This window comes from Echinops telfairi, unplaced genomic scaffold (assembly GCF_000313985.2).
Source record: "Echinops telfairi isolate 266 unplaced genomic scaffold, ASM31398v2 ScPeMD7_7424;HRSCAF=8462, whole genome shotgun sequence".
NCBI classification, from domain to species: Eukaryota; Metazoa; Chordata; class Mammalia; order Afrosoricida; family Tenrecidae; genus Echinops; species Echinops telfairi.
This window is the reverse complement of record NW_022111324.1, coordinates 80,544,776-80,558,836: the sequence shown is the minus strand read 5'-3', so window position 1 is coordinate 80,558,836 and position 14,061 is coordinate 80,544,776. Positions and strand designations below refer to the sequence as shown.

Genomic DNA, 14,061 nt, shown 5'->3' with positions numbered 1-14,061 from the left:
AGCAGATAAGATTCCTGAGTATTTTGGGAGAGGACAGCAGCTGCTGTGGATGGGACATGACACTCTGCCAGGACTCTTCTGCCCTTTGAATGGAAAGCCTTACTCCGCAAGAGGAAAGGCGAAAAATGCTGTCACCCAGGTGACGCTAGTGAAAACCCAGTCCACGTAGGGAACACACAGAAACAAATCCTCTCTTACGTGGCACGTCGGGGTGAGAACTCTAGTTTGGAAAGGCGCAGCAGCACTGCAAAGGTCACCTGTGTAAGACCCGGTGCCTGCCCCAGCCCGGTGCTGAAGTGGCATGAAGAGACATGAAGCATCAGACAGTGGTGGACTACTAATAGGAGCATGACAAGAATGCACAGCTTCTCGGTGGCCTAGCACAGAGGGAAGACCTAAAACTAGGGGTGTGATAGACCCGAAGAAAAGACCTGGCAAACTACGAGTTATTACTGGAAGAGTACCAATATCCAGAATGAACTTCAAGCCTTGAGCTCATCTTCTGACTGAATAAACTGCCCATTTTATAAATATGTCAGAAGAAAAGTCATGCCCATTTCCAGGCATAAAAGAATATTACTTTCATTCCTACTCTTCTTTACCAAATGTTCGGCTTTTAACAAAAAAACGAGGAGGAGCAAAAAAGGCAAGTAAAAAACAGCATACTGTTTGTTAAAGGATGAAGCAATCAAGAAAATCTGATTCAGTGATGTTGTAGCTGTTGAAATTATGTGAGGAAATTGAAAAAGAAACTGATTGTTGTGTTGACTGTAATGAAAACGAAGAAAGACATGCTAAACCAGGTGGGCAATATTAGCAGAAAGGTAGAAACTGCATTAAATAATTTGAAGTAAACCCCAAATCCATTGCCATCAAGTCAGTTTCAACTATAGAAATACTAGTCATACTGGAAAAAAAAAGGCATCAGAAAGGAACATGCCCCTGATGGACATACCAGTCGACCTTCTTTAGCCAAGACAAGAATCCATGAACCTTTAGAATAGGTTAATAGAAATTACTAAGACAGAGAACAGAGAAAAAAACTGAAATAGTAGAAAAAAAATAGGAAAGCATCAAGAAATATGGGCTACTATCAAACCAGTTTAACATACGTATAATTGCAATACTGTAGCCGCTAAAAATAAAAGCCAAAACCCAGAAAAGGACAAAATTATAGTGAGTAAAACAGACCAAGGACAGCCAGAGGTGAGAGGTTGTGAAAGTTTAAGGCTGGGAAGGTTTATTTTCTATGTACATTAGAAAAATGAATAGGATATTAGGCGGGTATCAAAACAGGATAGAAATGATTGCTTACTGAACAAGCAGGTAAATGAACTGCAGTGGACAGGAAAAGAAGGGGCCTGCTGGCTTTGGGAACCAGCATTTTCACAACGCTATCAGGCTGCAGACCCAAAGAAGACACAGCACTGTAGTCTAGTTAGTAATTTTGTTTCTTATGCAGCGTGTCTTAGCAATTCTAAAATTTAAATGTCTACTGGGCTTGAAAAACACAGGAGATAACGAGAAGTAGACTTTTTACTATAAGCGAATGGTATCACAAATAAGGAAAGGCAGCAGCTTAGAATGGACCTTGTGATGCTGAATTGTAACTGAGCGTATCAATATACACTCATACTGAATGCATCAAATATATTGAGATGGATATAAAAATAGATGTATGAATATATGTGGGTTAGGACACATGAGCATCTTTCTCTGTGTCTTCTGAGAGGGGCTAGAAACAGGAGAGCCACTGCAGTGACGATGGGTACACTAGGTCGTGGTTCTGAAGTACCATTCACCAAGAAAAGGAAACCGGACTCCTGGGAGAAATGGTTCATTTCAGGACTGGAGCAGAGAGAATACATGATGAACCTGAAGCATCTTGTCATGCCAGTAGGTTCCCCAAACTGCCAGAGAGGTGATTCTGCTCCATAGTGACAGCAGAAGTGCTCGGGTGGGTTTCTGAGACTTAAAGTCTTTATAGGAGTAAGCAGACTCAGCTTTCTCCGGTGACGTGACTGGTGGGCTCAACTTGCTGACTCCGGGGTTATCAGCTCCATGCATCACCCACTACGCCACCAGAGCTCAGCCAGAAAGTAAAGAAGTGCCCTCCAAAGGCTGGGGCCATGCTGAGAGGGCATAGGAGTCAGCCTGAAAGAGTGCTCCACCACTAGAGCAATGTGAGCCACACTAGTTTTAGACTGCCTTCGCTGTTGCTCCCACTCATGAGCAGTCAGTTCTGAGCGATGCCCCATATGTTTCAAATTTTGGAAGTAGATCACAGACTTACCTTCTGAGGTGCCTGTGGGTGAGTTGAATCGCCAGCCTTTGGCTTACTAGCTTGTTAGCTGTGCCACCAAGGGTCTCTGTTGGATTATAATCCATAGAATAAAATAAATACCCAGAGCTCAAACAGATGAATAATTGAAGAAATAAATGGGAAGAGGGGGAGAGAAGTTTGTTTCCTTACAAAAGAATTGGAATAAAACAAAATAGTTTTCTTCCTCTCTCATAATAAAATGGAATAAAACAAAACAAAAAACCAACCCAACTGACCGAAAGGACATTGTTGACCTGCTCGATAGCATTTCTGAGGTTGTGGGTCTTCCTGGGCAGAGGTCATCTCATCCTCCGCTCACCAGTGGATAGTAAAATGAGTGGATGAAAGAAGAAAGGTATAGGAAATAAAGGTTATTTGTACAGTCTTGAAGTATCTCCCCTCAAATATTTCTTAATTACAAGGGAAAAGGAGTAACTTTACAGCGGAGAAACCTGGCAGATAGCACCTTAATCACAGAGTAAGATGAACATTATGAATACTAACGTTCTGTCTCTTTGATATTGTGCAGTGAAAGGAGCTCATCCCCTGGGTGGCCTTCCTGTCACAAAGGCATAACCTCAGTCTAACCCGGAGAAAACATCAGACAAATTTGCAGTCATCGATGATTATCCTTCAGAAGTGCCAAATGTCAGAGAAACTCACAGGTTGGAGGATGGAAAGGACGCCTAAATGCCTGGTGGAACTGTGAACAGTAGTAGGGACATTTATTTGGGTAAAATCTAAATAAATAAATTCTGTACTTTAGTATAGTATGGATGTTTATGTCTTATATTTGGTTAAGAAAGATGTTAGTATTAGGGGGAAAGACTCTGGATGGTACAAATGGTTAACATGCTCAGCTGATAACTGAGAAGTTAGAGGTTTGAGTTCACCTAGAGGTAGACTTGGAAAAATAGCCCAGCAATACACTTCCAGAAATTAACCCTTGAGACCCTGTGGAGCACAGTGCCACCTGACAGCGATAGGATTGTCTGCTCGACAGCAACTGGTCTTTAACATGAAGGAGAGCTGCGTGAAGGACATAGAGGAACTCTGTTTATTATTGTATTTTTTCCCTGTAATTTTACAATTATTTTAAAGTAAGAAGTTAAAGAGAACAAAAGGGTAGATACTTTTAAAAGCTACTTTTTGAGATAGGCTGTGAAAACAAACCTCCTTCCACAATCTCTGAAGATTTGAATCTTAACATATATAGTGCATTTTAGGAAGATTAGGTTCTTTTTCAGATTATGTTGTATAATTCATTAAAACAAGGAAGGTGTGGTTCATAAATAGATTTTCTCTTGAAATACTTTAGGTCCTTTGTGGTTTATCTTTCACGTAGGTGTGAAGAATATTAGAACAGGGGAGAGTAAGTCCAAAAGTATAATAGTCCAAAATCATGGAAACCTCTGTTAAACAAAAAGATCAAAATGTGAATCTGTTGTTTCCCGACATAACCTCCATCTACCTCTATACATTCCCGAAAGCGAGGCTTTGGTCTCCAGCCATTCCCTGAGGAATTCTGGTCTCTTCGATGTATACCACTTCACAATGGCAGTTTGGGCTCCTGTGAGGGGCTCAGATAGGGTTCCTTTGAATTGTTCTTTGAGTTTGGGGAAGAAAGAGAAGTCTGAAGGGTAAAGAGCAAGCTGTAGGGTAGATGGGGTAAGATTCCCAAGGTTTCTTAGTGGGGAAAGATTTCCCAATGAAGCCCTTGACGAATGAGCAGGTGCATTGTCCTGATGGAAAACAATTCCTTGGTGCAACTTCCCTGGCTCTTTTCTCACCAATGTAGTTTTCACTTTTGTTCAAACTTACTTTTAATAGACCTGCACGGTCACCCCATGTCCTCTGAGAAAATGTTCTCAAGACTGCCCTTTTGGAATCCCAAAGAAACAATCACTATAACCTTCTAAGTGGACCTCTCTGCCTTGAGTTTAACTGGCCCAGCAGGCCCCCTCACACGTCACTGCTTTGGTTGGTCCTGTTTTTTAATTCCCAAAGGCATTCTAATGGGAGGAGGACAAGTATCCTACTGAGAAAACCCACCTGCAGCTCTATACTCACCATAGAGATATGCTCGCACACGTTTTGTTTGGAATAAACCTGTGCATGTATGAACTGGATCCGCAGTAGCAATATTTTTTTATTTACCCTCATATAATTACTGCCCATTAACAGTGTCTGATTTAAGAATAAAAAAAAAAGCATCATCTCGTTATAATCCCTATTTTCATTACTGATTCATGAAATGCTCGCTGTGTCAGATGTTGTGGTGCGACCCATGGATACAAAGACCATTAACAAACCAAACCAACGCACTGTCATCCAGTTAATTCTGACTCATAACAACCCACTAGGACAGAGTAGAACAGCAGTTGTAGGTTCCTGAGCCTGTCAATCCTCATGGGAATGAAAGACCTCATCTTTCACCTCAGGAGCTGTTAGTGGTTTTGAACTGCTGACTTTGTGGTTAGTAGCACAACATGTAGTCCACTGCACCACCAGGGCTGCTCTTACAAAGACCGTGGAGGCAGTGCTGTTTTTGAAGGTCTTGCAGACATTTCAGAACTGTGGAGAAACGTATGGGAGGAATATTCAGTGTCTTGTGTGATTTGCTAATCAATGTAATTTCATTGAGCATGTTTTCTCCACTTCCTTACGTTTTCTGCTTTGAATTCTATCATTAAGAATCTCAACACTATTTTTCCCTCTCTCCCCCATAAAAACAAACAAATAAACAGACAAAAAGAAGCCAAAAGACAAACAAACAAAAACCTCTCCGTGTAACTAGTTTTGAAATTCTTCATAATTCCTGGCTTTCTTTCCCTAGCCTGCCCTACCAGTACCTTATCGACTGTTGAAATATCCCAGGATACTTATTTGCTTAAAACACTCCTTTTATCCCAAGGAATCTGGAATATAAATATAAAATCTTCATTTTTGGATATTTTTTTGCTCCTCCAATACTTTCAGTTCGTCAGCAAGACTCACTGAATCTTATCTGTAGAAGTATCTTATCTTGGTTGCTGTAGTTCTTATCACACTAGTAAATAATTTGGGGGGAGTTAACTTATGATAACTCAAATAATAAAAACATACCCTCCAAGAAAAAAGCCCACCCCACAATAAAACATTTCGTAATGATTTTGTAGACAGGATTGAGCTTGTATAAAGCCTGTTTCGTGCTTCATCTGTAGTCACATAAAAGTTTTAAATTGGTTGTTCCCTAACCATAAAGACAGATGGCAAGATTATTGACAAGACAGTCTTCGTGCCAGGAATATGACTTAGAGAATACCCTGTCATTAGTTAGGCAGCAAGGACCAAGCAAATGAATGCCCTTCTCCTTTTCCATTTGCTGAATAAGCAAAGAGTAAGTGAGGAATTATAGACCTACATTATGTAGTGAGTGAATTGTTTTACGTTTTCCTACTTTCCATCGTTGATGTGTTCCATTTGCCCTTTTTTGCCATAGGAATGAAGTTGGTTTAATGCTTTATTAAACTTTGTGATTCTTCTAGTTTTCAATATTTCGTGCCAGAGAGCTTACACTGAATTAAGATTCTGTTAATATTTATTGAATGTCTCTTCTGTGGCATGTCTTAAGCAATCTGCTCGTATACATTTTATCTCATTTGATCCTATTTGATTGAGATTTTGAAATAATGCTGTGATCCAAAAGCATTTTATTGTATGGGATGAATTGCTTTGAGAGAAAGGGCGTTTGGGAAATCATAGTATTTCTAGAGTTACTGAGGGTATGAAGGAAGATGGAATGGAATAAAAGATGTGTGTTTGTTTTGAAAGTCGTCTCTAACACTGAATGACTCTGTTGTCTACACAAAACCATCATGAATTTACATTCTCAGATAGAGTGTTCATCTGCAGAAACGAGTGGTCTTATTATTAATGAATTGATGGTGGGGGGAAATACACTCTGGTTTTAGCACATGGTTTACTTACTGACTGGTAATATCTTCTGTTCTGTAGAAACTTCCCCCCTTATGGTTTAATTTGTAATTTTGAACTTCATTAGTCACAGATTATGATTTTGTTTGCCTTCTCTCTTTCCGAAATAGCATTCTAGAGTAGTTATTTTAATGCATACAAGTCTCAAGGTATGGAAGAATAAGCTTGGCACAGTGAAGTAAACATTTTCTTTAAAATTGGATATGACTAAATGATTAAAGAACATCTCATGTTATGCTTTGAATCAATGCAGACTACACGTTTTGGATTTTTGGTAAGCTTTATTTCCTACACAATCTTTTACTGGGTGGCTGCCACTTAACTTTGTAAAACACACCAAACACCTCTGACCTCCTTTAAAATCTTTCTGTGAAAACAAGCAGAATGGTTAACTTTCTAATTGATGGTATAGCTATGTAATTGGTGGTATTAAAGCAGCGTAAGTTTTAAAAGCTAGCCAAGTTAGATATGTAATCACCCTCTAGAGTAATTAAGACGAAAGGATGGATTTAATTTGAAAGCATGTTTGTCTTTTTATAGGCCATCACATAACTGATAGCCAGGCTGTAGACATGCAGTTGAAATGAAATGGTTCTGATAGTTTCCTTGGAGAAAGTGCATTAGGAGGTAGTACTTTTACACTTACACTTCAATATGGGTTTGGCATAACTTTCCCAGTACTCTTGTGTCCCATATGCAATTATGCAGTGATCATGCATTGATCATGTACTGATTTCATGAGAGGAAACTTATTTTTTTCTACTTAAAATTGCTTTGCTCCCAGATTATAGGTAGGGTTGAGGGTTTTCAGGAACTGAAAGATTTTTTTTTTTTTTTACTTACAGTGAGTAAGAAACTTTTAAAAAAATGTAACATGTCACTTTCTATTATAAAAAATACTTAATTCTTTTTATGAAAATATCAAAAAATCTTACCATAGCAAATGGGGGGTGGTGGTGCAGAGTGGAGACTCAAAGCCCATTTGTAGGCCACTGGAGATCCCCTGGCAGAGGGGTCTCTGGGAGAGGAGACGAGCCAGACAGGGTGCGATGATGAAAAATACAACTTTCCTCTAGTTCCTAAATGTTTCCTCCCTGCTCCCACTATCATGACTCGAATTCTACCTTGCAAGTCTGGCTAGACCAGAGGGTGTACACTGGTACAGATTGGAACTGGAAACACAGGGAATTCAGGGCAGATGATCCCTTCAGGACCAGTGGTGTGAGTGGCGATACTGGGAGCGTAGAGGGAGGGTGGGTTGGAAAGGGGATCTACATGTGACCTCCTCCCTGGGGGACGGACAACCGAAAAGTGGGTGAAGCGAGACGTAGGACAGGGCAAGATATGACAATATAATAATTTATAAATTATCAAGGGTTCATGAGGGAGGGAGGAGTGGGGAGGGAGGGGAAAAATGAGGAGCTGATGCCATGGCCTTAAGTGGAGAGGAAATGTTTTGAGAATGATGAGGGCAATGAATGTACAAATGTGCTTTACACAATTGATGTATGTATGGATTGCGGTAAGAGCTGTATGAGCCCCTAATAAAACGATTAAAAAAAAGAAAAGAAAGTAAGTTCCAGGGTCAAACAAATGGTTAACATGCTCAGCTGCTTAACTGAAAGGCGGGTGGTACAAGTTCCCCCAGAAGTGTCTCAAAAGATGCAGCTCTGGTGTCAATCCACTTTGTAGGCAGTTATCCTCTTTTTCGGGGATTGGTTTCTTCTCATCACCTGCCCAAATTATGTAAGATGAAGTTTCACTGTCCTCATTTCTAAGGGGAATTCTCTCTGCAATTTTATTAAGACAGATTTATGTCTTCTTCTGGTATTCAATGATAATATCAATATTCTTGACCAACATCGTAATTTGAATGAATCAATTTTCTTTGACCTTCCTTATCAATTGTCCAGTTTTCACATGGATGTGAGGCCATTGAAAACACCGTGGTTTGGGTCAGGAGCACCTCAGTCCTCAAAATGATGTCTTTGTTCATCAACACTTCAAAAGGTCTTTGCCAATCAATTTATTGACAGTTGCGTACATAAGTGTTGATTGTTAATGCAAGTGAAATGAGATACATGAACCACTTCAATCTTTTCTACATTTATCTTGGTGTAGTTTATTGATATGATAGTGAGTATCTCTGTTTTCTATACAGTGAGTTGTAATCAATAAAGATTCTTTATTAAGAATAATAATAATAAAAAAAGAAGTAACTCAAAAGAAAAAAAAACATGGCAGTCTACTTCCAGAAAACTAGCCCTTGACACACTCTGACGCATGGGGTCACTATGAGTCAGAACTGACTGGATGGCCACTGAGGGAGAAGGGGAGAAGAACTGAGTCAAAATGAAGATGGAGATTGAGTTGCATAGAGTTGGCGTCAACAGATTGGCACAATTGAAGCCGTGGCCTGCGGTCCACAGTCATAGGTCTTTAGGAATGGTGTGAGTGCCGAGCAGATCAACAGTTTATTCTGCTGATTCCGTCTGTGGACATTTTGGGGTCTATGTAGTTGCCATCTCTCTAGTACCCGGAGAGTTAGGGTCTTCTCTGCATGAGACTATAAATGGACATTAAGAGTAGCTTTGCATTTCCTGATGTCATATGGAGAAACCCTGGTGGTCTCCAAGTTGTGTGTTGGGCTGCTAACTGCAAGGACAGCAGTTTGAAATCACCAGGGTTTTCCATGCCTGCAACCCACAGGGGCAGTTCTACTCTGTCCTATAGCATCACTGTGAGTCGCATGGACTAGATGGTGGTGAGTTTGGGTTTTGAGTTCATGTTCAAAAGAGTCAGGAACTCCTCTAGCATGGAACTCTCTCCTCCTGTACTCTGCAAGTTTCCTAGAGGAATGTGGGATTGCTCTTAGAAAGAAAGCCGAGCGATTCTTGTCCCGAACCCTGGACTTTTTGTTGATTAAATCTCACCAAAGGGGATAAATGGAAACACTGACAAGAAAATGGCTTTTTCTCTAAAATTATATTTATATGTGTGTATTTCTCCATTAGCCTCTGCTCACGTGAATTCTAATATATTTGCTAATTACTCCCTATTATGCAGTCTGAAATGAGTCCTGGTGGCACGGTAAGTCGTGCCTTGCATTGCTAATCAAAAGGTCAGTTGTACAAGCCCACTAGCTGCAGCAGAAAGAGGAAGCTTTCTGCTCTTGTAAAGATTGACTGCCTCGGTAACTATGAATTGGCATTGACTATCCGGATGGCAATGAGTTTGCTTATGAAAGCTTAAATTCTAGTCACTTAATTTTCTGAAGCCTGAGATTTACAGTGAGAGCGTCAACTTCATTTTCTGTCTTGACATGAATCCAGCCTTGTTGAGTTCATTCTGACCACGAATCAGCACACAAAAAAGCTCTGTCCTGAAAGGGAAGGGGCAGCGCCCCACACCGCATCCCAGAAGGACGGGCGTGAACGCCAGGGATCAGGTATCAGGCATCAAAGACACCCCCCCCAAAAAAAAACCATAACATTGTGAATGAGGGGGAGTGCAGAGTGGGGACCCAGGGCCCATCCGGGGGAAATTGGACATCCCCTTGCAGAAGGGCTGCAGGGAGGAAAGGAGCCAATCAGAGTGCAGTGTAGCAATGATGAAATATGCAATTTTCCTCAAGTTCTTAAATGCTTCCTCCCCCGCACTACCATGATCCCAATTCTACCTTACATAGCTGGCTGGACCTGAGGATGTACACTGGCACAGATAGGAACTGGAAATACAGTGAACCCAGGACAGATGAACCCCTCAGGACCAGTGGAGAGAGTGGCTATAGCGGGAGGGTGGAGGGAAGGTGAGGGAGAAAGGGGGAACAGAAGACAAGGTCTACATATGGCCTCCTCCCTGGGGGACGGACAGTGGAGAAATGGGTGAGGGAGACGTTGGATGGGGTAAGATATGATAAAATAATAATAATTTATAAATTATCAAGGGTTCCTGGGGAGGGGGAGCAGAGAGGGAGGGGGAAAAATGAGAAGCTGACACCAAGGGCTCAAGTAGAAAGCAGGTGTTGTAAGAATGATGAAGTCAACATATGTATTAATGTGTTGGACACAAATGATGTATGTACGGATTGTGATGAGTTGTATGACCCCCTAATAAAATGATTGGGGGTGGGGGGGAAAGCTCTGTCCCCAGGCAGAAGGTGTTTGAAAGCAGATTATGGCTCCCCTCAACTTTGGGACTTGCCTTAATGGAAGTGGTGACCTTAATAGAAATTGGGGAACAAGACTTTATGTCGGGAATCATACCAGACAATCAAGTAGCTGGGTGGTTGGAGAGCCCCAGACTAACCCTGGAAGCGTTTCTAGTCTGCAGTAGTTACATATCCCAATCATGATCCTTTTCTGACTTCTTTAATGCTCTCTACTGTAGTGAGTCCATCAATTGCCAGTTACAATTTTGTGACTATTTCCTTTATTTTCCATGGTTTAGAATTATTAGCCACTCAGGACAAAGACAAGGCTTTCTACTCCTGTAAAGAATTACAGTCTTGGGAACAAACAGGGGCAGCTCTACCGGTCCTATAGGGTCGCTATGAGTCAGAATTGGCTTGATGATAGTGAGCTTCGATAGAATTTGTCATGTGGCCATAAGTCCTTTGGACAGACATCTTTATGGCCTCATGCTGATGGTCTTTTCCATCCCAATGATTTGTCTTTATCTTGTTTAAGACTTAGTAAAGGAGTCTTTATAAGGTATATTTGTATTTGGGGTCTTTTCCACCCTAGGACAGGTATATCAAAATGTAAATCTGCTTTCACCTGGTAATTTTGTTTATTTAATACAGCAATGTTTTAGAAATGGTTGTAGAATATAATGTTGACACACATTAAAGTGGCTTTATTCCCAGCATTTGTTCTTTTGTCAATGTAAGGATTTTTTCTTTTATCAATATAGCTAAATGCTATTAGTAATTGACATTGCTTCCTAACAGTGTTACAGAGTTCATTCTTAACTTATCTAGTATCATAATGATAACACTAGAGAGAGGTATTTAAGGAGTTTAGTATGTCTTTCTATGGAGGACACCAGACTTTCAAGGGCCTATCTTGTCAACCACTAACTGTACTGCTTAGAAAGGGGCGCGTATCAGATCCTGGACAAAGAAAATGGTAAATTCATAGCTTGCTACCTTCATTCTACCAAATTTGGCTGGTTGTCTTTTGAGTTAATGATTTTATCCTTCTCCATGACAAGTTCTATTCCCTAACTTCTGCTAAAAGATTTATGGGCACTACCCTTCCTGTTAACATTTATATTTTAATACTCCTCCTGAAGACATAATTTTCCCCTGTCGTTTGGAATTTAAGATATTAAAGTGAACTAGCAGATTAGATAATTTTGAACAGTTGAATCTTCCAGCTCCCTCAGAAGTCATGCCAAGTGCCTGATTTCCGCCCCCTTGTCTATTCATAAGACCAGATCTGGATAGGGCCAGGGATTCTAGAGTTCTCCCCCCATCCTCCTCAGTTTGATAAACTATTTATGAATGAGTTTTGGATGATGGTGAAACCAACTTGATGACTGTCTGAATTATAACTGACTAGAAATGGAGCCCTGGGTCAGCAGTTTGAATCTGTCAGCCACTCCAGAAAACACGAGGGTAAGTAAAAATACTAGGGTTCCATTTCATACTTATATGAGTTTATTTCAAAGAAAATGTGTTCATGATCTGGCTTGATACTCACTTTCACGAAATGACTTACCAAAGATAAGGGTGGTACAGCAAAGTGTGTTGAAGAAGGCAGATGGTGCCTGGCTATCAATTGGAATGGTGTCTGGGTTCTTAAAGGCTTGCATTAAAACAAGCAGCTGTCTAAATGAGGCATCAACTAAGTCCATGAAAGAAGCACACCAGCCTGTGTGATCCAAAGATGACAATAACAAAATCCAAATATGACAAAGGGAAATTTATCAGAGCTTAAATTTTCAACACCCAATTCATAGAGGACTATGGAGGAGAGTGGGAGCCCTCTGGCCAACTAGCCAGTCAAATTAAGCCTCTGGCAGATCCTCTCTAGCCACAGGCAAAGGATTCGAACAGCTTTACTCTCAGACAGATGATTGTAAACTTGATAATGGTATATTGAACTATGGTATAATATGGTACTTGGTCAGTTGACCTCCCTCCTGACCCAACCTGAATTTGCTCTAGGCTCAAGTATTTCTCGCTTGTTCCACGACAAAAATTTCTTCTCTGGCCATTTAAATATTGATGGTGGTCTTTTCTTTCTTACTCTTTATTTTTATCTTTATATTGTTATTTGCTTCTTGCCATTTTTGTTTTGTTTGTTTCTGTTGGGTTTCCTAGTTTGTGAGGCACAGAAGGAGTTAATGAGTCGAGAGAATAACTGATGCAATGGTTTATTGGGATGTGGAGCCGGGTGGGGAGTGGGGAGAATGAAGGGATATCAGGAGCCAAAAATGAATGCAGGAGGAGGGTCAGAACGCTCTTACTGATGGTGCTGATGTATATACAGCTCTTCTTAAAAGCAATTTCACCGTGGAAGTGTGTGCTATGTGAATACCATTATAAAGAAAACTACTCAACATAAACAAGAAAGGAAACCAAAGTTGACCAATGGTTACCATGGGTAAAGGAGGCATTGTGTTTCTTAGCGGGCATTGTGTCTGTGTTAATGGTGGTGGAATAATTTGGAAAATGTTATCAATAATAGTTATATAATATGATATGTATACAAAAAGCTATGTGTCATATGCTTTTTAAATGTAAGAAAGGAAATGATTAAATCACAAATATACCATGCAGAAAATGTAAAAAGATAGTACATTTTAATATCTCTCATAACAAATGTTTATCAGAGCTCTAGATATGTTTTTATGGCTAACATTCAGCACCGTGCTTTTAGGTCCCTCCCCTTTGGCAATAATAATAAAGGTTAATAGCTAATAATTACCATACTCTTACCATGAGCCAATGTGGTCCTAAGCATTATATCATTTAATTTTCAAATAAAACTCTGAGGTAGCTATTCTCACTTTATATTATAGGAAAATGAGGGCAATGGAGTTATTAACTCAAAATGCTACAGTTTGAGGGCTCTAAATTCAAATCATCATTTTAATCATTGTGCACAGCTAACCAGTTAATTGTCCAAATAAAACCAACACTAGAGAGGAGCCGTAAGCACCTAAGCCTGTCAAGAGATGAGTTGTGCTCGATGGGCATTTTCAGGGCTCTGCTGCTGCTTCCTGCTCAGAGCGAGCCCGTGTCCAGCAGCGGGAAAGGCTGCCCTCCCGCCTGTCCTCAGTCCTGCTGTGCTGGAGCCTGCCCTTCTCCTTCACACGCTTTCTCCTTTTCGCCCACCCGCTCCTTTCTCAGGCAAGGGCACCAATCCTTGACGTGTCCAATAGATGCAGCTTTTTATGTTTAGCTTTTTGTTCCCCTGATTTATTTATTTTAAAAATCATTTTATTGGGGGCTCATACAACGCTTACCACAATCCATACATGCATCCATTGTGTCAAGCACATTTGCACATTTGTTGTCATCATCAGTCTCAAAACATTTGCTTTCCACTTGAGCCCCTGGCATCAGTAACTCGTTTTCCCCCCTCCCACCCCCAAGCTCCCTCCCTCATGAGCCCTTGATAATTTACAAATCATTATTACTTTGTCAGATCTGACACTGTCCAATGTCTCCCTTCACCCACTTTTCTGTTGACCGACCTCCAGGGAGGAGGTTATATGTAGATCCTTGTGATTGGTTCCCCTTTTCTACCCCA

General features: G+C 40.6%; 1 protein-coding gene across 2 annotated transcripts in view; it reads left to right on the top strand.

Moving 5' to 3' along the window:
* SMYD3 (SET and MYND domain containing 3) overlaps positions 1-14,061 on the top strand; it is a 775,649-nt gene that overhangs the window by 101,693 nt on the left and 659,895 nt on the right. The window lies entirely within an intron of this gene.